The following is a 27,079-nucleotide window of genomic DNA, read 5'->3' as shown; positions in this document are numbered from 1 at the left end:
CATGGTCGTCACCTTTCCAGTCAGCTTCCGCTATTCACAACCGAGGAGTGGGCATGGATGTCTGACCTCTGTGAGGTTTTAAGAAACTTTGAGGAATTAACACAGATGGTGAGCGGCGATAGCGCTATTATCAGCTTAACCATCCCACTTCTGTGTCTACTCAAGCGCTCGCTGCTCACAATTAAGGATGACGCTTTGTATGTGGAAGAGGTGGAAATGGGGGAAGACATTACACAGGGTGATAGCCAGACCATCCTCGGTTCGTCTTCTCAGCGCAAATTGGACGATGAAGAGGAGGAGGAGCAGGAGACGGCTGCCTCAGCTACAGAGGGTAGTACCCATGGAAGTTTAATTCTATCTGTTCAGCGTGGGTGGGCAGAAGAGAAGGAAGAGGATGAGGAGATTGAGAGTGATCCTCCTGATGACGACAGCAAAGTCTTGCCTGTTGGTACTCTGGCACACATGGCTGACTTCATGTTAGGCTGCCTTTCCCAAGTCCCGCACGTTATACGCATTTTAGACAACACGGATTACTGGTTGTTTACCCTTCTCGACCCCCGCTACAAAGAGAACTTCTTATCTCTCATTCCTCTGGTGGAGAGGACGAGCAAAACGGTGCAATACCAGAAGATCCTTGTTGAAAAATTGCTCCCGAAATTTCCATCTGACAACACTGGCGGCAGAGTCCGTAGTTCCTTGGCCAACCGAGGAGGGGAGACAAGGGGAACACACAGCAGTTGCAACAGAGGCAGGACAACACTCCAAAGCCTGGGACAGTTTCATGACACCCCGCCAGCACTATCACCCTGATGCGCGGCCTAGTGTCACAAGGAGGGAAACATTTTGGAAGATGGTGAAGGAGTACATAGCAGACCGTGTCAGCGTCCTCAATGATCCCTCAGTGCCTTACAACTACTGGCTGTCCAAGCTGGACACGTGGCACGAACTGGCGCTCTATGCCTTGGAGGTGCTGGCCTGCCCTGCCGCCAGCGTTTTGTCTGAGCGTATATTTAGTGCTGCTGGTGGCATTATAACAGATAAGCGTATCTGCCTGTCAACTGGAAATGCTGACAGGTTGACTCTTATAAAAATGAACAAGGCCTGGATTGACCCTGACTTCTCGACTCCACCAGAGGAAAGCTGATGAACATAAAGGCACTTTAAATGTGTTGTTTATAATGTACTGAATACACTGTATTCACTGTATTCCCATGCACCCCTTCCACCACAAACAAGGGTTGAATCTTCCTTTTCTCATCCTCCTCCTCCTCTTCCATCATATCAACACACGCTTATTCGTCGCATATAATGCCCTCGCATATAATTTTTTAAAGGGTCAGCTCACCAGCAGGCCCTCGCACCCCAGGCGTGTGAATGGAAAAGTACTTAGGAATTTTAGTTGACAGTAAATTTAACTGTAGCAACCAATGTCAGGCAGCTGCTGCCAAGGCCAATAAGATAATGGGTTGAATCAAAGGAAGCATAGATGCCTGTGATGAGAACATAGTCCTGCCACTTTACAAATCACTAGTCAGACCACACATGGAGTACTGTGTACAGTTCTGGGCTCCTGTGAACAAGGCAGACATAGCAGAGCTGGAGAGAGGGTTCAGAGGAGGGCAACAAAAGTAATAACTGGAATGGGAGGATTATATGTCCCAGAAAAATTATCAAAATTAGGGTTATTCACTTTAGAAAAAAAGACGACTGAAGGGAGATCTAATAACCATGTATAAATATATCAGGGGTCTCTTCATCTATTTATCCCCAGGACTGTGACGAGGGGACACAAGGTTTGTTCAAAAACGTAGAAGAGGATTCTTTACGGTAAGAGCAGTGAGACTATGGAACTCTCTGCCTGAGGAGGTGGTGATGGTGAGTTCACTAAAAGAGTTCAAGAGGGGCCTGGAGGGTAATAATATTACAGATTTTAGTTAATAGATATTGGTTGTTGATCCAGGGAGTTATTCTGATTGCCTGATTGGAGTCGGGAAGGAATTTTTTCCCCTAGAATGAGGAAACTTGACTTCGACCTCAGCATGGTTTTTTTTGCCTTCCTCTGGATCAAATTGCTGGATAACAGGATGAACTGGATGGACAGATGTCTTTTTTCAGCCCTATAAGCTATGTTACTAATGGCAATTAAAAGCATAGTCATCTATGCTTTTCAATACAATTAAGTTAAAGGTACACCTCCAAAATGTATGCCACAAGGGCAATCTTTTGGCATCCTGCCATTTCAATGGTGGGCATGTCATTTTTCTTTTTAAAACAAGTCAATTTTAGTTATTTTTTTAGACAAGCAAACAAAGCAGATGGCTTTGTAATACAAAGTTAAAAACCCTTTACTGATATAACAAAGCGGATAAATAATGAACAAAAAAGGCGAAAAGAACAAATCTACCAACTTACTCTCACTCACCTACAAGAACAGCACCCACCTAGCATCACAAGATTAGGTATTAGTCACATATAGGCATGTACAATGCAGCAAAAAGTACAAAAAAATTAGTTAGTACACCTCAAATCAAATCACATCCCTCTTAGGTAATCTCAGGCCTATCAGTCTCTCACCTAGATACAGAACAGCTGTCACGATGGAAGACCCGGAGTTGCAATCCCTGGACCTCATATACGGTAGATTCAAACTTTCTGTCTGCCGTTTATTATAAACACCTTTTTCTAACCAGATTACCTCATTCATGCGGGCAACAAAGTTTTATCTTTTTGAAACAATAGGTCTAATCTAATATTTGGCAATTAATTTTGAGGCCTGATAAATTAAGTGACAAATACTAATCCTCTCTGTACTATTTTTCTGCAAAATCCCCAAAATACATACCATGGGTTCAGCAGGAAGACCTATCCCACACACTATAAAAATAATGTGCAGGATCGCCCACCCAGCATGTAATTTTTAATTGTATGGGCACAAACTTGTTGATTTGCGTGTGTGGACATCTGAAGAATAGACGCAACCTATTTAATGCTCTTCTGAAGTATAAGCTTCTATGGGATAAGTAGAGAATAAAGTACTATATTTGGATGAAATCCCGCATTCCATTGAGAGGAACTGATGCAGAATATAAAAAAAATCTCATATTTGCAAAACCATGGTCTAGCCATAGAAAAACAATTCATGCAAAGTCAAATGAATTGTTTCCTCAGGGACATTTCACATTGTAGTTGTGAAGAAAATTATTTGTTTTAATGAAAAAAAAAATGTTTTGCTTGGCAATAGGCAATGATTCCTAAACCCAGCAAATTATTCAAAATCTAAATACATTACAATACAACCCTTTAGTGTTCAGATAATATAATGGTATAATAAGAAAAGAGGACTAGGCTGAGGTGGCTCCACCGTCTGACTTAGTGGTAGCGGTGCTCTTGCTATGCTTCACCCAAGCGTAAGTGTAAGTATATAAATAAAGGTAGCAGGCACTCGCTATTAACAGCTGGATACACTATATTTATTACAGTTAAAAATATCAATTTTATCAATAGTTTAAAATGTCAATAATACACAATATATATTAAAAACTAGATAGCATGAAATATAAAATAAAATAAAATAAAATAGCTTTGTGTCCTTGGTTGGATCAACTGGGTATAAATCAATTGTGGGTAGTCACTGTGTATTTATAATATCAATGTTGGTCACAGGTTTCAACACTTAGCAGCAATATTTATAGTTCCTTAGTTGCAGGGTATTCAATATGTCCCAAGATGGTCAAATGGTTTGCACCCTATTAGGCGTGCTAACCCCTGATTTGTTCCTTATGGACTGTAGGCAAATATATATAGAACAGTTATAAAACTTTTTAAGTTTAGGGTAACTCACGGTTTTCAGGGGTGCTGGATTCCCGAGGATGTGCCTGGATGCGGCGTCCCGCGTGGTCTATGGCACTGATCTTACCTCTAAGTATGGCTACCCCTTTGTGGAATGTTCCGTGTAGTTACTTCTTTCTTTCGGCGATCTTCCGTGGCAGACACTAAGTACTGTCCTGTGTTAGACCTTGTGAGTCCGCGGTCCTCGAGGTTCCCGGCGGTATATGCTTCCGGGTATGATGACCAACCTCTCCACGTGACTTCAAACTCCGATCATGTGACACGGAAGTTTCGTACTTTAAATTCGATGATAACTGCTATGATATTTCGAATTCGATGGTAACTGCTTCGAAAATAACTGCTGTGGGGATCCTGTCCTTTCGTGATCACGTTCGTAGATGATGGACCCTCCTTTACCAAACGCATTTCGGGACCTCAAGTCCCTTCATCAGTGAGTGAGGGTCTTCCTACGGATACCGGCCTTTTATAGTTAATTATGGGTTGGTATTCTAGGGTTAACCCTAAAGACCGGAGCCCGGACTATAAAGGAATGGATCATATATATATCAACTGCACTTTTCCTATATCCAACCTACTATAGTAAAATCTCGAATAAATATACACAATATATTATAAACATTCGAACATTACATTCGAATGTTAGTACCACCATAATATAATCTCAAATAGGTATCCACGATAATTACATACATTCGAACATTAGCATTGTGACTATACAACCATAAAATATACAAAAATATGATATTTAAAATATGCGAAGATCTGGTCAGTATGTGCAAAATACAAATGAGGGTCATGCGAACAAGTAGTATTGGGAGTGGGGGCCTTCCGCAGAGGGGGGAAACAAGCTATTTTTTAAGCTATTGTTTTCCCATGTCGCTATTCCTCATAGGAAGCCAAAGAGCTCCAATTCTGCATTTAAGCCTTTTGGTACTATGGAGTCAAATTCAAATATTCTCCGTGACTCCAAACGAGACATTCTGCGAACATGGTTACCTCCTCTCCAATCATTTTCTATCTTCTCTATTGCTGCATATTTAAGACCAGATGGATCCTGATTATGGGCAATTTTGAAGTGATTCGAAACTGTTTTATATACCACTTTCTTATATTCGAAATGTGTTCTGCAATGCGAATTTTAAATGTTCTTTTTGTTCGCCCCACATACTATTTTTGACATGGACACTTCAATACGTATATTACGCTGGTGGTGCCACATGTCAAAAATTCTGAAATAGGGTGGGTGTGGGAATTTGCAGTCGATACTACTTCAATGGTCTTCCTCGGGAATGATGTTGTAGTACAGTTTGAACACTTCCCACATTTAAAGAAACCTATTATGTCTGCCCATTTTTGAATGCTATTAGTTTTCTTTTCTTTTCAATTTTTTCTAATAGATGGTGCCACCTTTAGGCCCAGATTAGGAGCCTTAGAGAAAATTATCTTGGGTATTAAGGGGACAAGTGAGCCTATTATTTTGTCTTTTTGTATATGATGCCAGTGGTTCTGGATAATTTTTTGAATTTTTCTGTATTCTGTATTATACGCCAGAACCATCCTCATTTGGTTAACCTCCAGTGTTTGTTCTTTTCGCTCTGGTCTATCTTTGAAGAAGGTTTTTCTATGTAGAATTCTTACTTTATCCAATGATTGTTCTAGTAATTTTATTGGGTATTTTTTATTCACAAAGGATTGCTTTATTTTTTCTGCTTCCACCTCAAATGTCTCCTCGTCAGTGCAATTCCTCTTTATTCTATATAATTGCCCTTGTGGAATATTTGAGAGCCATTTAAATAAATGGCAACTTGCAAACAATATGTAGCCATTTTTGGCTGTGGGCTTCTGATAGGTATTGCATATTAGTTTATCCTTGTTTTTAGTTATTTGGATGTCCAAAAACTCTATTGCTCCCGAACAGACATTTGAGGTAGTAGTGGGAATCAAAATAAAAGTAGTTGTGGTCCAATATGAACTGTATCCCCTCTATTATAAATTCAATATTTTCTGTATGTAACCTCCCTTCTTGAGTCAATTGTATTTTTGTGGCCTCGATGCCCTGTTTATGGTCCATACAAGTATACAGGGATTGAACATCCAAGGTCCCTACGATCCAACTTGGATCATATTTCAGGTTCTCTATAGTTTTAATTATCTGAGTGGTGTGGTTTTTGTGTTTGTTTGTTGTCTTTGTGCATAATTGTTCCTCAGCCGATATGGCGGTGATTTTGGTGTGTATATCCCCTGTGTGTATTGTTCCCTGTGATTCCGATCCTGTGATTGGTATCGTTGTCTCAAATTGTATGAGTGGTTGTATTGTGACCTGTGTCTCCTTACTGGCGATTGTGGTGTCCGTTGACATGATCGTGCTTCGTGTTGTGATTGTGGTGTTCTTTGTCGTATTCGTGCCCCGTGATGTGGTGGGGTTACATCTAAAAAATGTTGTTCTTCTAGTATTTCAAATCTATTATTAATTGGAATCGCTGCAATCTTTTGTACATTTGTCACCTCTGTCGTTTTTTTTTATTGTTTATAGAGGACTGGTTCTTATGGCTATTTCCTTCCTTTCTCTGCTTTCTATTGGTATTATTTTTCTATTTCTTTATTTTTTTTCTCTAAGATTTCTTGTTCTACTTTATCTAAGTTTTTACACAGTATCTTTTGGAGGTTATTGTGTTCTTCATTCTTTGGAAATGTTTTCATTACTTCTTTAATTTGTTCTATCTGCAGTGTAACCTGATCTAGAATCACCTTTCTTCTTTTTATAATCAAGTGGATAAGGGCAAGAGATTGGTCATGGAGTAATGACTCCCATTTCTGGATAAATTCTATCCCATATAAATCCTGCGCTGGGGATTTGGACAATTTTAGTCCTTTTGGGACTTGTTTATGTTTTATATATTCTTCTAATGTCTTAATCTCCCACTATTGTTTAAGTTGCCTAATGAGGAGATTTTCAGCCTCTCTAAATAGATTGGACATACTGGCCACTTGATCATCACAATTGCTGTCTTCTATTGTGTTTAATGAAAACGCATCTACTTTATGACGTTTGTCATCTATGTGTTTCCAGATGTCCATTTCCGTCAGTAGGTGCGAACTACCTCTTTGGGTGACATATTATTAAGAAAAGAGGACTAGATTGAGGTGGCTCCACCGTCTGACTTAGTGGTAGCGGTGCTCTTGCTATGCTTCACCCAAGCGTAAGTGTAAGTATATAAATAAAAGTAGCAGGCACTCGCTATTAACAGCTGGATACACTATATTTATTACAGTTAAAAATATCAATTTTCTCAATAGTTTAAAATGTCAATAATACACAATATATATTAAAAACTAGATAGCATGAAATATAAAATATGACCCTCATTTGTATTTTGCACATACTGACCAGATCTTCGCATATTTTAAATATCATATTTTAGTATATTTTATGGTTGTATAGTCACAATGCTAATGTTCGAATGTATGTAATTATCGTGGATACCTATTTGAGATTATATTATGGTGGTACTAACATTCGAATGTAATGTTCGAATGTATATAATATATTATATATATTTATTCGAGATTTTACTATAGTAGGTTGGATATAGGAAAAGTGCAGGTGATACAGTCGTGGCCAAAAGTTTTGAGAATTACATAAATATTGGAAATTGGACAAGTTGCTGCTTAAGTTTTTATAATAGCAATTTGCATATACTCCAGAATGTTATGAAGAGTGATCAGATGAATTGCATAGTCCTTCTTTGCCATGAAAATTAACTTAATCCCGAAAAAACCTTTCCACTGCATTTCATTGCTGTCATTAAAGGACCTGCTGAGATCATTTCAGTAATCGTCTTGTTAACTCAGGTGAGAATGTTGACGAGCACAAGGCTGGGGATCATTATGTCAGGCTGATTGGGTTAAAATGGCAGACTTGACATGTTAAAAGGAGGGTGATGCTTGAAATCATTGTTCTTCCATTGTTAACCATGGTGACTTGCAAAGAAACTGGTGCAGCAATCATTGCGTTGCATAAAAATGGCTTCACAGGCAAGGATATTGTGGCTACTAAGATTGCACCTCAATCAACAATTTATAGGATCATCAAGAACTTCAAGGAAAGAGGTTCAATTCTTGTTAAGAAAGCTTCAGGGTCTCAAAGAAAGTCCAGCAAGTGCCAGGATCGTCTCCTAAAGAGGATTCAGCTGCGGGATTGGAGTGCCACCAGTGCAGAGCTTGCTCAGGAATGGCAGCAGGCAGGTGTGAGCGCATCTGCACGCACAGTGAGGCGAAGACTTTTGGAAGATGGCCTGGTGTCAAGAAAGGCAGCAAAGAAGCCACTTCTCTCCAAAAAAAACATCAGGGACAAATTGATGTTCTGCAGAAAGTATGGTAAATGGACTGCTGAGGACTGGGGCAAAGTCATATTCTCCGATGAAGCCTCTTTCCGATTGTTTGGGGCATCTGGAAAAAGGCTTGTCCGGAGAAGAAAAGGTGAGCGCTACCATCAGTCCTGTGTCATGCCAACAGTAAAGCATCCTGAGACCATTCATGTGTGGGGTTGCTTCTCATCCAAGGGAGTGGGCTCACTCACAATTTTGCCCAAAAGCACAGCCATGAATAAAGAATGGTACCAAAACACCCTCCAACAGCAACTTCTTCCAACAATCCAACAACAGTTTGGTGAAGAACAATGCATTTTCCAGCACGATGAAGCACCGTGCCATAAGGCAAAAGTGATAACTAAGTGGCTCGGGGACCAAAACGTTGACATTTTGGGTCCATGGCCTGGAAACTCCCCAGATCTTAATCCCATTGAGAACTTGTGGTCAATCCTCAAGAGGCGGGTGCACAAACAAAAACCCACTAATTCTGACAAACTCCAAGAAGTGATTATGAAAGAATGGGTTGCTATCAGTCAGGAATTGGCCCAGAAGTTGATTGAGAGCATGCCCAGTCGAATTGCAGAGGTCCTGAAAAAGAAGGGCCAACACTGCAAATACTGACTCTTTGCATAAATGTCATGTAATTGTCAATAAAAGCCTTTGAAACGTATGAAGTGCGTGTAATTATATTTCACTACATCACAGAAACAACTGAAACAAAGATCTAAAAGCAGTTTAGCAGCAAACTTTGTGAAAACTAATATTTTTGTCATTCTCAAAACTTTTGGCCACGACTGTATATATATGATCCATTCCTATATAGTCCGGGCTACGGTCTTTATGGTTAACCCTAGAATACCAACCCATAATTCCCTATAAAAGGCCGGTATCCGGAGGAAGACCCTCACTCACTGATGAAGGGACTTGAGGTCCCGAAACGCGTTTGGGAAAGGAGGGTCCATCCTCTACGAACGTGATCACGAAAGGACAGGATCCCCACAGCAGTTATTTTCGAAGCAGTTACCATCGAATTCGAAATATCGAAGCAGTTATCATCGAATTTAAAGTACGGAACTTTGAAGTCACGTAAAGAGGTTGGTCATCATACCCGGAAGCATATACTGCCGGGAACCTTGAGGACCGCGGACTCACAAGCACAGTACTTAGTGTCTGCCACGGAAGATCGCCGAAAGAAAGAAGTAACTACACGGAACATTCCACAAAGGGGTAGCCATACTTAGAGGTAAGATCAGTGCCATAGACCACGCGGGACGCCGCATCCAGGCACATCCTCGGGAATCCAGCACCCCTGAAAACCGTGAGTTACCCTAAACTTAAAAAGTTTTATAACTGTTCTATATATATTTGCCTACAGTCCATAAGGAACAAATCAGGGGTTAGCACGCCTAATAGGGTGCAAACCATTTGACCATCTTGGGACATATTGAATACCCTGCAACTAAGGAACTATAAAATTGCTGCTCAGTGTTGAAACCTGTGACCAACATTGATATTATAAATACACAGTGACTACCCACAATTGATTTATACCCAGTTGATCCAACCAAGGACACAAAGCTATTTTATTTTATTTTATTTTATATTTCATGCTATCTAGTTTTTAATATATATTGTGTATTATTGACATTTTAAACTATTGATAAAATTGATATTTTAACTGTAATAAATATAGTGTATCCAGCTGTTAATAGCGAGTGCCTGCTACCTTTATTTATATAATGGTATAATAGTTATAGAATCAGAGTAATCCCAATGACTATAAATCTATAGGACCGCCAGCCTTTTTTGTTTTAAACACAAAATGCGCAACATTGGCATTACATACCCTTAGGCCCCTTTCACACGGGCGAGTGAGTTAAATGCATTGCACCCGCACTGAATCCTGACCCATTCATTTCTATGGGGCTGTGCACATGAGCAGTGATTTTCACGCATCACTTGTGTGTTGCGTGGAAATCGCAGCATGCTCCTCTTTGTGCGTTTTTCACGTAACGCAGGCCCCATAGAAATGAATGGGGTTGCGTGAAAATCGCAAGCAAGTGCGGATGCGGTGCGATTTTCACGCACGGTTGCTAGGTGACAATCGGGATGGGGACCCAATCATTATTATTTCCCCTTATAACATGGTTATAAGGGAAAATAATAGCATTCTGAATACAGAATGCATAGTACAATAGGGCTGGAGGGGTAAAAAAATAAAAATTAATAATTTAACTCACCTTAATCCACTTCTGTCTTCATCTGTGAGCAATAGGACCTTTGATGATGTCACTACGCTCATCACATGATCCATCACCATAGTGATGGATCATGTGATGGACCATGTGATGAACGCAGTGACGTCATCAAAGGTCCTATTGCTCACAGATGAAGACAGAAGAGATGCGGGCTGCGCGAACAAGTGGATTAAGGGGAATTAAATTTTTATTTTATTTTTTTTTAACCCCTCCAGCCCTATTTTACTATGCATTCTGTATTCAGAATGCTATTATTTTCCCCTTATAACCATGTTATAAGGGGAAATAATGCAATCTACACAATACCTAACCCAAACCTGAACTTCTGTGAAGAAGTTCGGGTCTGGGTACCACAGTCGGTTTTTTATCACGCGCGTGCAAAACATATTGCATCGGGACGCATCCGGGCCTAATCCGGACACGCCCGTGTGAAAGAGGCCTTATAGCTTCCAGGATCAGGTAATGTTATATCTTATCTTACAGAAGATGTGTAAAGTATAAAGATCTGGTGTCTACATGGGGTGGCACACATAGTTTGCTTTGTCTTGTATACCCATGTATGACACAACAGCTGTTGTTTCTCTCAATTATAGACATATCAATTAAATCAATTAACCCATTGTTTATAGAGGACAGTCACGTTTTACCATTATTTCTGTATCCCTGACAGAAAGTAAAAATGTTAAAATTTTTTACATGCAGCCACCACTAGGTGGAGCACACTGCATATAGTCTTATATGTATAGATGAATTCATATTTTGTGAGCTCCCCCGGGAGCTGCAGCCTTAAATACACTTTTTTTGGAAGGCTGGGGGAATTCTAATTGTGTTACTATACTGCAATATAATATCATAGCAAAAAAGTTGTACTTTTTGTTGCTTTTGATGTTAGCATTTGATGTTTAAATATTAGCATTCTCCACTTTTGAAATAGAAACTCCAGTAATATATAATCATTTATATAGCCTATTTCATGTTTTATATATAGTGTTAATTCTTTGTAATACATCTGAGATTGACTGGATGTTTTCACTCTTCCAGTTGTAGGTGATCGATATTTTTGCTGCTAGACATAGATGTGCTAAGATATTTCTGAACTTGCTCGGGAAAGTGTCTAAGTCCAGATACAGCAGAGCCAAGGAAGGGGAGGGGGTTATAGATCGGCCAATTAGATCAGTCGCAATCAGCAAACTTCTCTCCAAAGTTTATCAAGTCTAGGGCAAGACCAAAGAATGTGCATTAGTGTATTTCTGTTTCCACATCCCCTCCAACATAGATTTGATGTATTGGGGAACATGTGGCATAATCTGTCTGGGGTATAGTACCATCGTAGTGTGGTCTTCATAATGGATTTATAGAGAGAGTTACATTTGAGAAGTTTGGCAGATATTCGTAAGGCTGACGCCCATTGGACAGTCAAGAAGGATTTTTTCAGTTCTGACTCCCAGGAGATAAAAGGTGAGGATTTGTCAAAAGACGCTTTGTTGCCCAGCATGACATAAATTGGTCTGAGGGGTAGATTGTTCGACCTAGGGGTCGACCACATTTCTAGTAGGGAGCGGTTTATATTGACAGGCACTCGAAGTTCTGTTTGGACTAGATGTCTGGTTCTTAAGTATTTCTAGAAATCTTTGATCTATATATTGTATTTATCTCTTATATGCTGAAATGAGTGTAAGTTGGTCGTGGTTGCTACCTGAGAAACCTTAGTAATTCCCTCAGCTATCCATGTGTTTACCTGTATATTGGAAGTGAGAAGACTCATGCAATCAAGAGGCAAAATTTCTAGGATAGAAGTGGGGCTGCGACAAGTTAGGGCGTAGAATTTTTTCCAGTGCTTCAATTCAATGCTGCGTCTACCAGGTATGGGTATTGGGAAAAGGAAAAAGATGCGAAGAGTGAAACAAACAAAAGAGACCTCAGGGATGCTTGAGGGGTAGAAGACGCTTCTATTTGCACCCATTGTTTATTGAGGTCCCCTCTCCACCATTCTTGTAATTACTGTATCTGAGTAGCTAAAAAGTAGTCAAATACATTAGGTAGACCAATACTCCTGTGCGCTTTTTGTTTATGTAGCAAGGAGGCATGTATTCTTTGCTTTTTACCTTCCCATGTGTAGGTGTTAATTAAACGAGTTGCTTTAGTAAAAAAGGATTTGGGCACCATAATCAGTAACATAGTAACATAGTACATAAGGCCGAAAAAAGACATTTGTCCATCCAGTTCGGCCTGTTATCCTGCAAGTTGATCCAGAGGAAGGCAAAAAAAAAAAACCCTGTAAGGTAGAAGCCAATTTTCTCCACTTTAGGGGAATAAAAAATTCCTTCCCGACTATAATCATGCAATCAGAATAACTCCCTGGATCAACGACCCCTCTCTAGTAGCTATAGCCTGTAATATTGTTAAGCTCCAGAAATACGTCCAGGCCCCTCTTGAATTCCTTTATTGTACTCACCATCACCACCTCCTCAGGCAGAGAGTTCCATAGTCTCACTGCTCTTACCGTAAAGAATCCTCTTCTATGTTTGTGTACAAACCTTCTTTCCTCCAGACGCAGAGGATGTCCCCTCGTCACAGTCACAGTCCTGGGGATAAATAGCTGATGGGATAGATCTCTGTACTGACCCCTGATATATTTATACATATTAATTAGATCTCCCCTCAGTCGTCTTTTTTCTAAAGTGAATAACCCTAATTTTGATAATCTTTCAGGGTACTGTAGTTGCCCCATTCCAGTTATTACTTTAGTTGCCCTCCTCTGAACCCTCTCCAGCTCTGCTATGTCTGCCTTGTTTACAGGAGCCCAGAACTGTACACAGTACTCCATGTGTGGTCTGACTAGCGATTTGTAAAGTGGTAGGACTATGTTCTTATCACGGGAATCTATGCCCCTTTTGATGCAACCCATTATCTTGTTGGCCTTGGCAGCAGCTGCCTGACACTGGTTTTTACTGCTTAGTTTGCTGTTTATTAAAATTCCTAGATCCTTTTCCATGTCATTGTTACCCAGTGTTTTACCATTTAGTATGTATGGGTGACTTGCATTTTTCCTTCCCATGTGCATAACTTTACATTTATCAGTGTTAAACCTCATCTGCCACTTATCTGCCCAAGCCTCCAATCTATCCAGATCCCTCTGTAGTAGTATACTGTCCTCATCAGTGTAAATTACTTTACACAGTTTAGTGTCATCTGCGAAAATTGATACTTTACTATGCAAGCCTTCTACAAGATCATTAATAAATATATTCAAGAGAATAGGGCCCAATACTGACCCCTGAGGTACCCCACTAGTGACAGTGACCCAATCTGAGTGTGTACCGTTAATAACCACCCTCTGTTTTCTATCACTCAGCCAGTTACTTACCCACATACAGACTTTTTCTCCCAGTCCGAGCATTCTCATTTTATATACTAACCTTTTATGCGGTACAGTGTCAAATGCTTTGGAGAAGTCCAGATACACGACATCCATTGATTCGCCGCTGTCAAGTCTAGAACTTACCTCCTCATAGAAACTGATTAAATTAGTCTGACATGACCGATCCCTCACGAAGCCATGCTGAATCTTGAAAATATATGGCAGCTTAGGTAATACCGTAATACCATCATTTTGAAAGCTGCTATTCTGCCTATCCAAGAAATCTCCTTCAGGGCCATGGATGAAAGGTCCGCTCTTAAAGTATCTAGTAATAGTATATAATTAACTTTGTATAGATATTTTGTGGTGTATGTGAGTTTTAAGCCAAGGTAATCTATTTGGTTGGTCAGCCAGTCTAGAGAGAAATTGGCTTGGAGGTGTTGTTTCTCTGTTGTTGAGATATTGATGGGTAGAATTTGGGATTTTGTTTTATTCAGCTTGTAGAAGGAGAGTTCTCCATAGGATTTTTAAAGTTTTATAGCAGTAGCTAATGATTTTTGCGGTTGGGTGAGGGTAAGGATTATGTCATCTGCGTATAATGAGATATGATGTGAGCGATTGCATATGGTCACCCCGGTTATGTCCGGGTGAGTTCTAATAGCTTCGGCCAGTGGTTCAATTGATAGTAAAAATATGATGGGGGAAAGAGGACAGCCCTGTCTTGTTTCGTTCGTTATGGGGAGTGGATCTGATAAAGTGGAGTTGACTAAGACTCTGGCAGACAGGGCAGAGTACAACGCTGTGATTGCATTGAGGCATGCTCCTTCAAAACCCATCTGCTGCAATACGGAGAAGGCAAACAACCAATTCACCTGGTCAAAAGCCTTCACCAGTACTGCAGGGGATCTTCGCTCCTAGGATAGTAACAATCCTTCTAGTGTTTTAATAAATCTGTCAGCCTTTTATAAAGCCTGTTTGATCAGGTGAGACAAGGTGCTGGACCAGCTTAGCCAAGAGGTTGGCCAGGATCTTGGCATATATTTTTACGTCTGAATTTAACAGGGAGATTGGTCTGAAGTTCTGCGGAATTTCTGGGGCTTTGCATGGTTTGGGGATGGCAACAATAGTGGCCTCTAACATTTCACTCGGGAATTTCCCCTCTTTCATAGCCTGTTGTAGGGTATGGGTCAAGTGTGAGGCCAAGGTTTCTCCGTAAGGCTACTTTCACACTGGCGTTTTGGTTTCCGTTTGTGAGATCCATCATGGGCTCTCATAAGCGGTCCAAAACGGATCAGTTTTGCCCTAATGCATTCTGAATGGAAAAGGATCTGCTTAGAATGCATCAGTTTGCCTCCGTTCCGCCTCCATTCCGCTCTGGAGGCGGACACCAAAACGCTGACGAAACTGAGCCAAACGTATCCGTTCTGATACACGATGTAAGTCAATGGGGACGGATCCGTTTTCTATGACACAATCTGGCACAATAGAAAATGGATCCGTCCTCCATTGACTTTCAATGCTGTTCAAGACGGATCCGTCTCGGCTATGTTAACCGCCTCACGTCCGCCCATAGACTATAAACGTCCTATGGGTGGACGTCTATTTCTGACAGCACGTTTTAAAACGTCCTGTCAGAAATAGCAGCTGCACGCTAATCGTGCAGCTGCTGATCGGGTTGCCCGCTGTCAGTGACAGCAGGGCAACCCTAAGACAAGGCAGGGACAGTTCCCAGGTGTCCCTGCCTTCACGATCGCTGCAGACACAGCGCTCACCGAGTGCTGTGTCTGCAGAGCAGGAAGCGCTGTGCGCTTCCTGTTCCGGCCCGGCGGTCATGTGACCGCCGTGACCGGAGTGTGCAGGAGCTGTGTGAGGTCTCTCAGAGACCTCGATCAGGCCTGCTCTGAGGCTGTACAGCGCTGGATTGCTGCTGTACAGCCTCTCTAGGGGTGCATTTGTCCTGTAACTGGGGCTACTATGTCAGCCCCAGTTACAGGAGAAATCAACTGTGAAAAAAAAAAGAAAAAGTGAAGCAAATGTCCCCCAGAGGTCTTGTATGACCTTATGGGGGACGAAAAGTGTAAAAAAAATAAAAAAAATAAAGGGTTGAAAAAATAAAATAAAATAAAGTTTCACATGTAAAAAAAAAAAAAGTTCCCAAGTTAGGAATAAAAAAAAAAAATTAAAAATAGAAAAAATAAAATAAAATAGACATATTTGGTATTGCCGCGTCCGTAAAAACCAGCTCTATAAAAATATCACATGACCTAACCCCTCGGGTGAACACCGTAAAAAAAAAAAAAAAAAACTGTCAAAACAAGCAATTTTTGTCACCTTGCATCACAAAAGGTGCAACACCAAGTGATCAAAAACGCGTATGTCCCACAAAATAGTACCAATAAAACCGTCACCTCATCCCGCAAAAAATGAGCCCCTACATAAGAAAATCTCTCAAAAAATAAAAAAAACTATAGCTCTCAGAACATGGACACATTAAAACATAATTTTTTTGTTTCAAAAATGCTATTATTGTGTAAAACTTTAATAAATGAGAAAAAGTATACATATTAGGTATCGCCACGTCCGTAACAATCTGCTCTATAAAAATGTCACTTGACTGAACCCCTCAGGTGAACGCTGTAAAAATAAATAAATAGAAACTGTGCTAAAACAACCAATTTTTTGGTCACCTTGCCCCATAAAGTGTTATAATGAATGATCAAAAAATCATATGTACCCAAAAATAGTACTAATAAAACTGGCACCTTATCCCCTAGTTTCCAAAATGGGGTCACTTCTTGGGAGTTTCTACTGTAAGGGTGCATCAGGGGGCTTCAAATGGGACATGGCATCTAAAAACCATGTGGAGTTCCTTTTCTTCTGCGCCCTGCCGTGTGCCCAGCAGTTTATGACCACATATGGGGTGTTTCTGTAAACCGCAGAATCTGGGTAATAAATATGGAGTTTTGTTTGGCTGTTAACCATCGATGTGTTAAAGAAAAAAATTGATTAAAATGGAAAATCTGCCAAAAAAGTGAAATTTTAAAATTTGATCTCCATTTTCCTTTAATTCTTGTGGAACGCCTAAAGGGTTAACAAAGTTTGTAAAATCGGTTTTGAATACCTTGAGGGGTGTAGTTTCTACAATGGGGTCATTTATGGGGGTATCCACTATGTAGGCCCCACAAAGTGACTTCAGACCTGAACTGGTCCTTATAAAGTGGGTTTTGGCAATTTTCTTATAAATTTGAAGAATTGCTTCTAAACTTCTAAGCCTTCTAACGTCCTAAAAAAATAAAATGACATTTCCAAAATGATGCCAACATAAAGTAGACATATGGGGAATGTTAAATAATAAATATTTTATGAGGTATCACTTTCTGTTTTGAAAGCAGAGAAATTGAAATTTAGAAAATTGCGAATTTTTCAAATTTTTGGGTAAATTTGGGATTTTTTCATAAATAAAGGTGAAATATTTTGACTCAAATTTATGACTATCATGAAGTACAATGTGTCACGAGAAAACAATCTCTGAATGACTTGGATAAATAAAGGCGTTCCAAAGTTATTACCACATAAAGTGAGATATGTCAGTTTTGCAAAATTTGGCCTGGTCAGGAAGGGGGCAAATGGCCCAGATGGGAAGTGGTTAAAGATAATACAAATGGATCCGTTCTGAATGGATGCAGACGGTTGTATTATCTGAACGGATCTGTCTGTGCAGATCCATGACGGATCCGCACCAAACGCGAGTGTGAAAGTAGCCTAAGTCTTATAATAAGCATTGGAGAGGCCGTCATGGCCCGGGGCTTTATGTAGGGTGTGGGGATTTGCTCTGGTAGGCAGCTAAGGGCTCTTTCACACCTGCGTTATTGTCTTCCGGCATAGAGTTCCGTCGTCGGGGCTCTATGCCGGAAGAATCCTGATCAGGATTATCCTAATGCATTCTGAATGGAGAGTAATCCGTTCAGGATGCATCAGGATGTCTTCAGTTCCGGTACGGAACGTTTGTTGGCCGGAGAAAATACCGCAGCATGCTGCGCTTTTTGCTCCGGCCAAAAATCCGGAACACTTGCTGCAAGGCCGGATCCGGAATTAATGCCCATTGGAAGGCATTGATCCGGATCCGGCCTTAAGCTAAACGTCGTTTCGGCGCATTGCCGGAGCCGACATTTAGCTTTTTCAGAGTGGTTACCATGGCTGCCGGGACGCTAAAGTCCTGACAGCCATGGTAAGTGTAGCGGGGAGCGGGGGAGCAGTGTACTTACCGTCCGTGCGGCTCCCCGGGCGCTCCAGAGTGACGTCAGGGCGCCCCAAGCGCATGGATCACGTGATCGCATGGATCACGTCATCCATGCGCATGGGGCGCTCTGACGTCATTCTGGAGCGCCCGGGGAGCCGCACGGACTGTAAGTATACTGCTCCCCCGCTCCCCGCTCCTACTATGGCAACCAGGACTTTAATAGCGTCCTGGGTGCCATAGTAACACTGAAAGCATTTGGAAGACGGTTCCGTCTTCAAATGCTTTCAGTACACTTGCGTTTTTCCGGATCCGGAGTGTAATTCCGGCAAGTGGAGTACACGCCGGATCCGGACAACGCAAGTGTGAAAGAGGCCTTAGCGCATGAAGTATAGGCAATCACAAAGTCTTTAACTTAAATAGTTCAGTGTTTATTGACACAAAAGGCAAAACAAAATAACAGTTCGCGGTGTTGGTGTATGTTCACACCATGGAAAGTCCACAGACCACAAACGTTCACCTGGTTAGCAGTTTTTCATCAGCCATCCACTGCAGGCTTTAGGGAACCTGTTTTCCAGCAATGCGGCTCTCAGCCCTTTAGCATGGCACACCTCATGCAGATCCCAAAACCACAGTGTCTCCACAGCTGCACTGTGAAGTGGAGGATAATCCACCCAGCTGAGACTGCTGGCTGGGTTTTTATATCCCAAACCAAAACCCGGCCTGGAACGTGGGGAGAAGCCACCCACCCTGCACTTTGGCTGCTCCCAGTAAGTGCCAGCACAGATCAGCTCTACAGCCATACTAAATAACAAATAGTGTCAGTCAGCACTAACTACCGCTGACACTTAAAATTACCGACTCTTACCTCACCGAGGCCAGGAATCTTGGTGACACATACCTTCCGTCAATTACGGACCCTTGCGCCTTCCTACAAGTTCGCTGTCTGTCAACGTGATGTTAACTGACATTTATGTCTGGGGGTAACCAGATAAGTCACGGTTTATGACCAGATATATCAGTTCAGCTTTGAACTCCCTTGTACAGCTAGTCGGAGTTTCGGCTTCTGGACTTGCGCTTGGAGGAAACTATTTTCCCCTCTTGGTAAATGGGTTGGAACCGGTTTTTGGTTCTGAGAGGCTTCTGGGATAGGAATGTTCCATTGTTGCAACAGAAGTCTGCCCTCTTCCAGGGAGGAAATGGATTGCAGGGCTGCTCCATGTTCAATTAGTATCTTCGTGGAGAAACCCCACCTGTAAGGCATAGCATGGTCTCGCAGAGCTAGGGTCCTTCTTTGTTGTAAGTAGGGATGAGCAAATCGATTTGCATAAAACTTTGTTTCAATACTGTACGGAGCAGGAGCTGCTCCGTACAGTATTAAAACAAAGCTTTATGCAAATCGACTTTGGATGTTTCATCTGAAGTCAATTAGCTCATCCCTAGTTTTAAGGTAGCCGCGGATAAGTCAGCGAACAACTTGATCTCCTCATAAGGAGAGGGCAAGGTGCCTTTATTCCTGCTGGCTTGAAGTATTGCCTCTTTTATTTGGAAAAAGTGGATCCTGGCTAGGACATCTCTAGAAGTAGTGAGAGGTAGATGTTTAGGGCGTGCCACCCTGTGTATTCTATCAAAAAGGAGGTCACGCTCGGACAAGGAGAGGATTAAAATTTGCATCAGTCCCTGAAGGTAGGATCGTAACTCTTGCGGCTGAACTTCCTCAGGGATTCCTCTAATTTTGACGTTATTTCGGCGTGACCTATCCTCAAGGTCCGTGAGCTTGTGCTTTATTGCCTCAATTTCATCTTTGAGGTCGTTATGAGCGTCAATAAGTTAGTTGTGTGAAGACACAAATTCTCCTAGTTTTGTTTCAGCATGTGACATTCTGCCTATCAGCTCTGAGATGGAGGTTTGTAAAGGAGATATAAGTGAGGCCATCATGTTATTTTGCAAAGATTTGCTGAGTGCCAGTAACATCTCTTTTAGGAGGGATCCAGAGGCTGGCATGTCTTAGGTAGGACAGAGATATAGGGAAAAAAGAAGAGGGGATTAGTCACAGACTCCCTGGTCTCTAGAGAGTCTGGGATATCCAGGCAGGGCGCCAAGGGGAACGGACCGTTCGGTGGTGATATGATGTATCTAGGGTCCAAAATATATTTCGGGTGAATACTTATTGATTTTTATTTTTTTAAAATAATTGTTGTTGTTCTTTTTTATATATATTTAATAATATATTTTATTTAGTATATTTTTTTGTGTTGGATGTTAAAGGCTGCCACAGGTATAATGTCCAGATAGAATTAATCTAAAGTGGACATGGTGCATGAAGGAAAAACCAAAATGAAGGCAAAAAAGGAACCTGTATAGGGCGCCAAATCCCTCAGAGGTAGTCAGCTGCTTATTTTAGAAAGGTAAAACAGGGGGTGATGGAGTGCTAAAACAAGCCGTCGTCTCATTGACTATTGATAAATCCCAGATGCTTGTGCAACCCAGCGGGGTTACTTTTTAGGATTAATAGTGATGGTAAATTAAAGATGGTATATTAAAAACAGTATATTAAAAATGCCCCAGTGGGAACAGAATGCATTCTTCAATGTCTTAGGTAGGGAAGTCCTGGAGAGTTCAGTTTCAGCCTGTTCTACATTATTAGTGGATGGGGATAGGGTCACATTTGCGTCAGTGCGCTTTCCCTTTTGCAGGAGCTGCTGGTTATGGCGGTTGTTAGAGGGGGAATTGTATTGTCTGGAGCACGGGCTCCCTCTGAGGCTCTCATGTGGAGGGGAGGTGTCCGCTCTGTTTTGCACGCTTGCCGTGCATGAAGGTGATCGGGGATAGGGTTCTGTACCTTCTCTAGGCTCTTTAGTGGTGGGAGAGCTAACTTCGCAGCTTGTTGATGAGGAGTGTTCGCCTCCGTCGCCATGTTGCCCCTGCTCTCTGTCAAAAAAGAAGCTCAGCTTTTCTTGAGCTTTTATCGAGCGCTTGCCCCTGGTCATCATCGATGTCTGGGACATGGGGGCAGAGAGAAGTGCGCCGGTTTCCAGGGCTTTATGCTGAACAGTCGCTGCTGTACTGGAGGAGCTCAGCTCTTAGGCAGCCATGTTTCACGGCAGCAAGCCACGCCCCCAAAATTCTGCTAATTTTTTTACCTACTTATGGAGCAAATGAGCAAAGAAGAACAATCCACTGATCCTAGCTCACCTGTTTTGGTTTTCCAGGTTGACGAGGGGGCATGGTTGTGACGGCTGAGGATTGGGAAAACCCTCAGCCCTTTCGATGCCAGGAGATGGTAAGGTCGCTACTTGGCCAGAACCACAGAATTAGGGAGCAGGTCACCTCCTAGAGCTTCCCTAATCTGACCCTGACTCCTAGCTGCATGAGCCGCACTTGAAGGTAGGAGGGCTCATGCTCAGGAACCTCGGATCCCTTTTGACCCTCCGCCGATCCCTGAGCTAGGAGCTGGGTAGATAGCCCGTTCCTCCTGGACGCGGAGAAACAGGAGTCTAAAGTGGCCAAGCTACAAGGGGAACAGAAACAACTTATGGCAATGGCAGGTAAATGCAACAAACACCACACTCACCTGCCACAGACAACAAAGCCTGGAACCCATGTGCAAGTGCTGCTGTCCAAAACACAAACGAACACAGCACACACCACACATCACACAGGAACCCAGGACCATAAGCTGCAATAACAATGAGACCACACACACACCTTCATAACACCATGTAATGTAATTTATGACCATAAGGGTGGCCCTCACTGACAGATGTTATTAGCCAGGAGAATGACTTCAGCTAACCATGGCTGAAGTACCCCTCAGAGTCTGGCATCCAGCAGGAGCTAAATAGCCCCAGGTGGCCACACCCACACACACACACCCAGTGTTCACAAACTAAGAAGGGAGTTAACCCTTCCTACACCAGGCAAGGGAAAAAGCCACTTAAAGGGGAAGTGTCCAAATAAACATCACACTGCAGTTGTTACCGCAGGCAACGACATGCGTGGCAACCATGTCCTGGGAGTCAGCCAGAAGACCGAGACACTGCCACCACATGTACACAATACCAAACGTTGCCACGGGCAGCCACAGTGAAGGGCAGTGTCACAGTGCACACCTACATAAACCTCGTGCACACCAGACATACAAAGTGCATACATACACACACACCCAACTAGGTGTAACCGCATGCACTTGACAGCAAGCTGCCTAGAAACAGCTCAGGCTGCTATACTGCCAAGTACCAAATCATGTTGCCAGCGGCAACCACACGTGAGGCAACATACCAGCAGCCCTCACCATGTGGTTGACAATAAAACCAAACCGCAGGCAACTGCATGCGGATCCTGAGTCACGACCATGACCACAGTCGTGACAATGGTTTAAGGTGCGACAATGTGCACCAACAATTTGGCACAAATTTCTGGAGCAAAGTAAGCCAACTATAATGGAGCTGATGTGGATCTCCTGTGTCACAGATATGACTTGGAGCTACTCCTGAGGGTGTTATCTAAGTGGGCCCTCAGGTCTTTCACTTTTAACCCCTGTACAGAAATCTGGACTCTGCTACAGGGGAACAATCAGGCCATTACATGTTGGAGTAGTCTCTGTTCAAGTGACTGCTGACCCACAGGGGTCAAGAGAAACCAGTGCATTGAGGGACCAATCAAAATCGTAGTGAGAGACAAGCTGAAGTCAGGGTAGGCAGAGTACGAGCAATGCGATAAACTGAAATCCGGGCAGACAACTCAGGGTCAGAATAGAGAGTAGGCAGGGGTCAGGTCAGACAGCAAAGGGTCTGTTCTAGAAGTCAGACAGAAGTTGGAACATGGAATAAGCAAATGAACAAACAGCATGAATAAGGGCCCAGCTATGGAGGTCCGAAACGCGTAGACGCTTCATGGAGAGTATGGATTTTATTTGCACATTTGTTATTTAATAAAGCAAACTACTTCTGGATAAGCTGGACTACATCACTGATATTTTTTCTGCCTTCACGAAGTTCACTGTTTCCAACTCCAGTCCGTGCCTTACGGAGTGCTGTCCATTCAGGCGCAGCCCAACAACATTTGGACTTTGTTTAGTTAACAAACCAGGTATTGGTACTGTTGGCAGTGTGGGCAGGTGCCAAGTCCTGCAGGAAAATGAAACCAACCTCTCCATAAAACTGGTCAGCAGAAGCATGAAGTGGTCTAAAATTTCCTGGTAGATGACTGCGCTGACATTAGACTTGATATAACATAGTGGACCAACACCAGCAGATGACATGGCTTCCCAAACCTTCACTGACTGTGGAAATTGCCCACTGGACCTCAAGCTTGGATTGTGTCCCTCTCCACTCTTCCTCCAGACTCTGGGACCTTGATTTTCAAATGAAATGCAACATTTACTTTCATCTGAAACCAGCACTTTAGACCACTGAGCAACAGTCCAGTCCTTTTTCTCGTTAGCCCAGGTAAGACGCTTCTGACAATGTCTCTGGGTCATGAGTGGCTTAAAACAAGAAATGTGACAGTTGTAGCTTATGTCCTGGATACATCTGTGTGTGGTGTCTCTTGATGCACTGACTCCAGCCGCAGTCCACTGCGTGTTAATCGCCCCAAATTCTTGAATGGCCCTTTCTTGACAATCCTTTCAAGGCTGCGGTTATCCCTGTTACTTGTGCACCTTTTTCTACCACACTTTTTCCTTCCACTCAACTTTCCATTAATATTTGCTTGGATACAGCACTCTGTGAACACCCAGCTTCTTTAGCAAAGGCCTTCTGTGGCTTACCGACCTTGTGGAGGGTGTCAATGACTGTCTTCTGGACAACTGTCAAGTCAGCAGTCTTCCCCACGATTGTGTAGCTTACTGAACCAGACTGAGGGATCATTTAAAGGCTTGGGAAACCTTTGCAGGTGTTTTGTGTTGATTAGCTGTTTAGCCTGTGACACCAAGAGTCTACAATATTGAACTTTTCACAATATAAAAATTTTCTGAGATACTGACTTTTGGGTTTTCATTAGCTGTAAGCCATAATAGTCAACATTAAAAGAAATAAACACGTGAAATACATCTCTCGTTGTGTAATTAATCTATATAATATACAAGTTTCACTTTTTGAATTGAATTACTGAAATAAATTAACTTTTCCATGATATTCTAATTTATAAGGTAGATGTCACGGTAGCTTCTGTAACAGAGGTTAGAAGATCGGAGAGACTGACTGCACGTGAGGTTAACTGACAGTCTCTTGATTTTCAGTGTTGTGGTTTGGTAATGACCACACCTCTTGTCAGGTGCAGCCCGTGGTCATTACTGCATTCCCTACTTAGTTTGGTCTTACACTTCATACCATGCGGTTGATATTGTCTGCTTGGATTTGGAAAAGTTGGTGTGTGAACCTTACCTGTGTTCCTGCTCATCCATTTTGTATAAGATAAGTTGTACTGCTCTTTGTATTTGGTTGTTCCCCTGTGCTTGTTGTTTCTAGGCCTCAGGGAGACGCTGGTTCGTTCACCTGTGAAGGAACCAGTTGTCTCATTCCCTGTCACTACCTGGGGCATTTCAGGGTTCCTAGGGTCTAGGTTCCAGCGTATGTATTTTCCCACCTTCAGGGTCTATACATACTGACAGGAGTCAGGGCCAGGTTTAGGGGCTTCCTAGGAGGTGACCTTTTCCCTCTCTCTAGCTTTGAGGCCTAGTTCTGTGTCCCTTTCCTCCCTTAAATTCGTAACAGTAGACTTATTACGATTTCAATGGAGAAGGAAATGGGGGGGGGTCTAAACACTTTAAGTGCCTCATGGGTCAAGGACAGGGCCAATTATCATGAGCAAATGTTCATACAAACACCTGTTTCCAATAACTGGCCCGTGTAAGGCCTCTTGCACACGACCGTATGTATTTTGTGGTCCGCAAAAAACGGATCCACAAAAAATACGGATGACATCCGTGTGCATTCCGTAGTTTGCGGAATTGAACAGCTGGCCCTTCATATAACAGTACTATCCTTGTCCGTAATGCGGATAATAATAGGACATGTTCTATTTTTTTGCAGAACGGAAATACGGACATACGGAAACGGAATGCACACGGAGTAACTTCCATTTATTTTGCGGACCCATTTAAGTGAATGGTTCCACATACGGTCAGCAAAAAAAAAACTGAATGGACACGGAAAGAAAATACGTTCGTGTGCAAGAGGCCTAAATGTGCCAGCGATCACCCTTCAAATGAGCAAACACTAGTGTAGTAGCTGATCACATTTTTTATGTGTCACTTAAATTAACGGTTTCACAGGGCTGTGTCGCCAACAATATGTAAACTAAATGGTGAGATAAGGTGGGGAGAATCATAATAACAATTGTCCCCCATTGGTTTTGCATTGGGCCGTGTGAAAGGCCGCTAAATGTCTGATCCAACCACTTCCTTTCTAGAGATGAACAATAGATTTCTTGATTATTACTGGCTACCACACTTTCAGATCTTGCTTTGCAATAAACGTTTAGCTCTGGTTTAGACTTAATTACTTCCTTTAGTTTATTTTCGTATCATTGAAGAATTCTTGCTCATTCTTCACAGATATGAATCACATACCAGATCTGTTTGTAAATATCAGTTTTTGAAAAACTGATGGAATGCTTGAGGGAAATGGTACTTGCATTTAAAGAGACGTGAGCCTGAATATTCCATTTCCCTTTTGCTTGTGTGGTTAAAATTTGTCTTGGAAATGGAAAAGGACCCATGTTCACTTATGACTACGTAAAATATCACATCTTGTGTGTTAGTTTTCATCACCATACTTTAAAAGGGGCCATAATTTAGCAGGAAAGGAAATGTGACCTAAAATGCGACTTTCTGCGTCAAAATTTCTGCCGTAAAAATCTGAAAGACTACTCAAAAGATTAGTCATGTGTCTGAGTGCACTTCTGCATCCGCAATCTGAGATTAGGACTTGTCTCGATGTTTTTCCTCTTTGGTTGATCCATTTCTTTTGACTGTGCAAAAAACATTCTTTTTTTGTGAAAAACAGACAGAACACGGATAACAACCATGGTATTTACTGACCTATAGACTTCTACAGCCGTGTTTGTCTGCAAAATAGAGCAAGGCAGTGCAGGTCTCTGTTCCTTTCCAGGATGTGTGAATGAACACATCGATATATGTGCTATTCATGGAAAACATGAATCACTGATGTCTCAATAAGCCCTAAAATTCATCAAACGTTCATAGGTAGACTATAGATGCGTTTTGGTCAGTATTTTGCATCACATTCTGTTGTGCAAAACCTGAAGCGGGAATACATAACCTGTGCAAATCTTTCCACCTTATAGTGGAGGAACCACTCCTGGTTGTGGACACCAAATACCGATAGAGAACACTGACCTGTGTATGAGGCCATAGGCTGGTATTAGACCAGCAGATATGTTAACGATTGTTGGGAAGGAAGCATTCCTTCCTGACAATCGCCTGCTTGTCAGTGTAGGAGACCGCTGTGTCACGAGTAGGAGGTCCCAGGAGAGACCACCGCGTCGTCAAGCAATAAACAAACGGAAATCAGGTACAGACACACAAGAGTTTATTGCACAAACAAAAACCAGGGAAGGCAGCCCAGACAAAACATGAGCTCTATGTACCGTCAGCACAGTGGGAGAAAACCCCCACTGCGCCACTGTCTAGTAATACTCCCGAGGGGCGTGACTAAGCAACTCCTGGTATTCACTAGGGCCCCAGATGGTAGGGTTAGGCTTTGCAGCAGGAAGTTGCCAGGGTCCACTCTGGAGTGTAAACTAGACAGTGACAGCAGGAACGAATGGACAACAGGTACCAGAAGGTACCGACAGCACATAGGCAAACATAACATAGACAGGCAAATACAAACAGGGCAACTAATAACACAAGCAGGAGTACATAGCAAGGAAAAAGGAGTGACAATGAGCAGAGAAGGACTTGCTCCACCAGTAGTAAACTGCATGGCCTTGTGCATGGCACTCTGCTGCAAATAAAGGTGCAGCAAGGACTTGCTGA

Source organism: Bufo bufo, chromosome 1, assembly GCF_905171765.1.
Source record: "Bufo bufo chromosome 1, aBufBuf1.1, whole genome shotgun sequence".
Taxonomy (NCBI): domain Eukaryota; kingdom Metazoa; phylum Chordata; class Amphibia; order Anura; family Bufonidae; genus Bufo; species Bufo bufo.
This window is presented reverse-complemented; position numbering follows the sequence as displayed.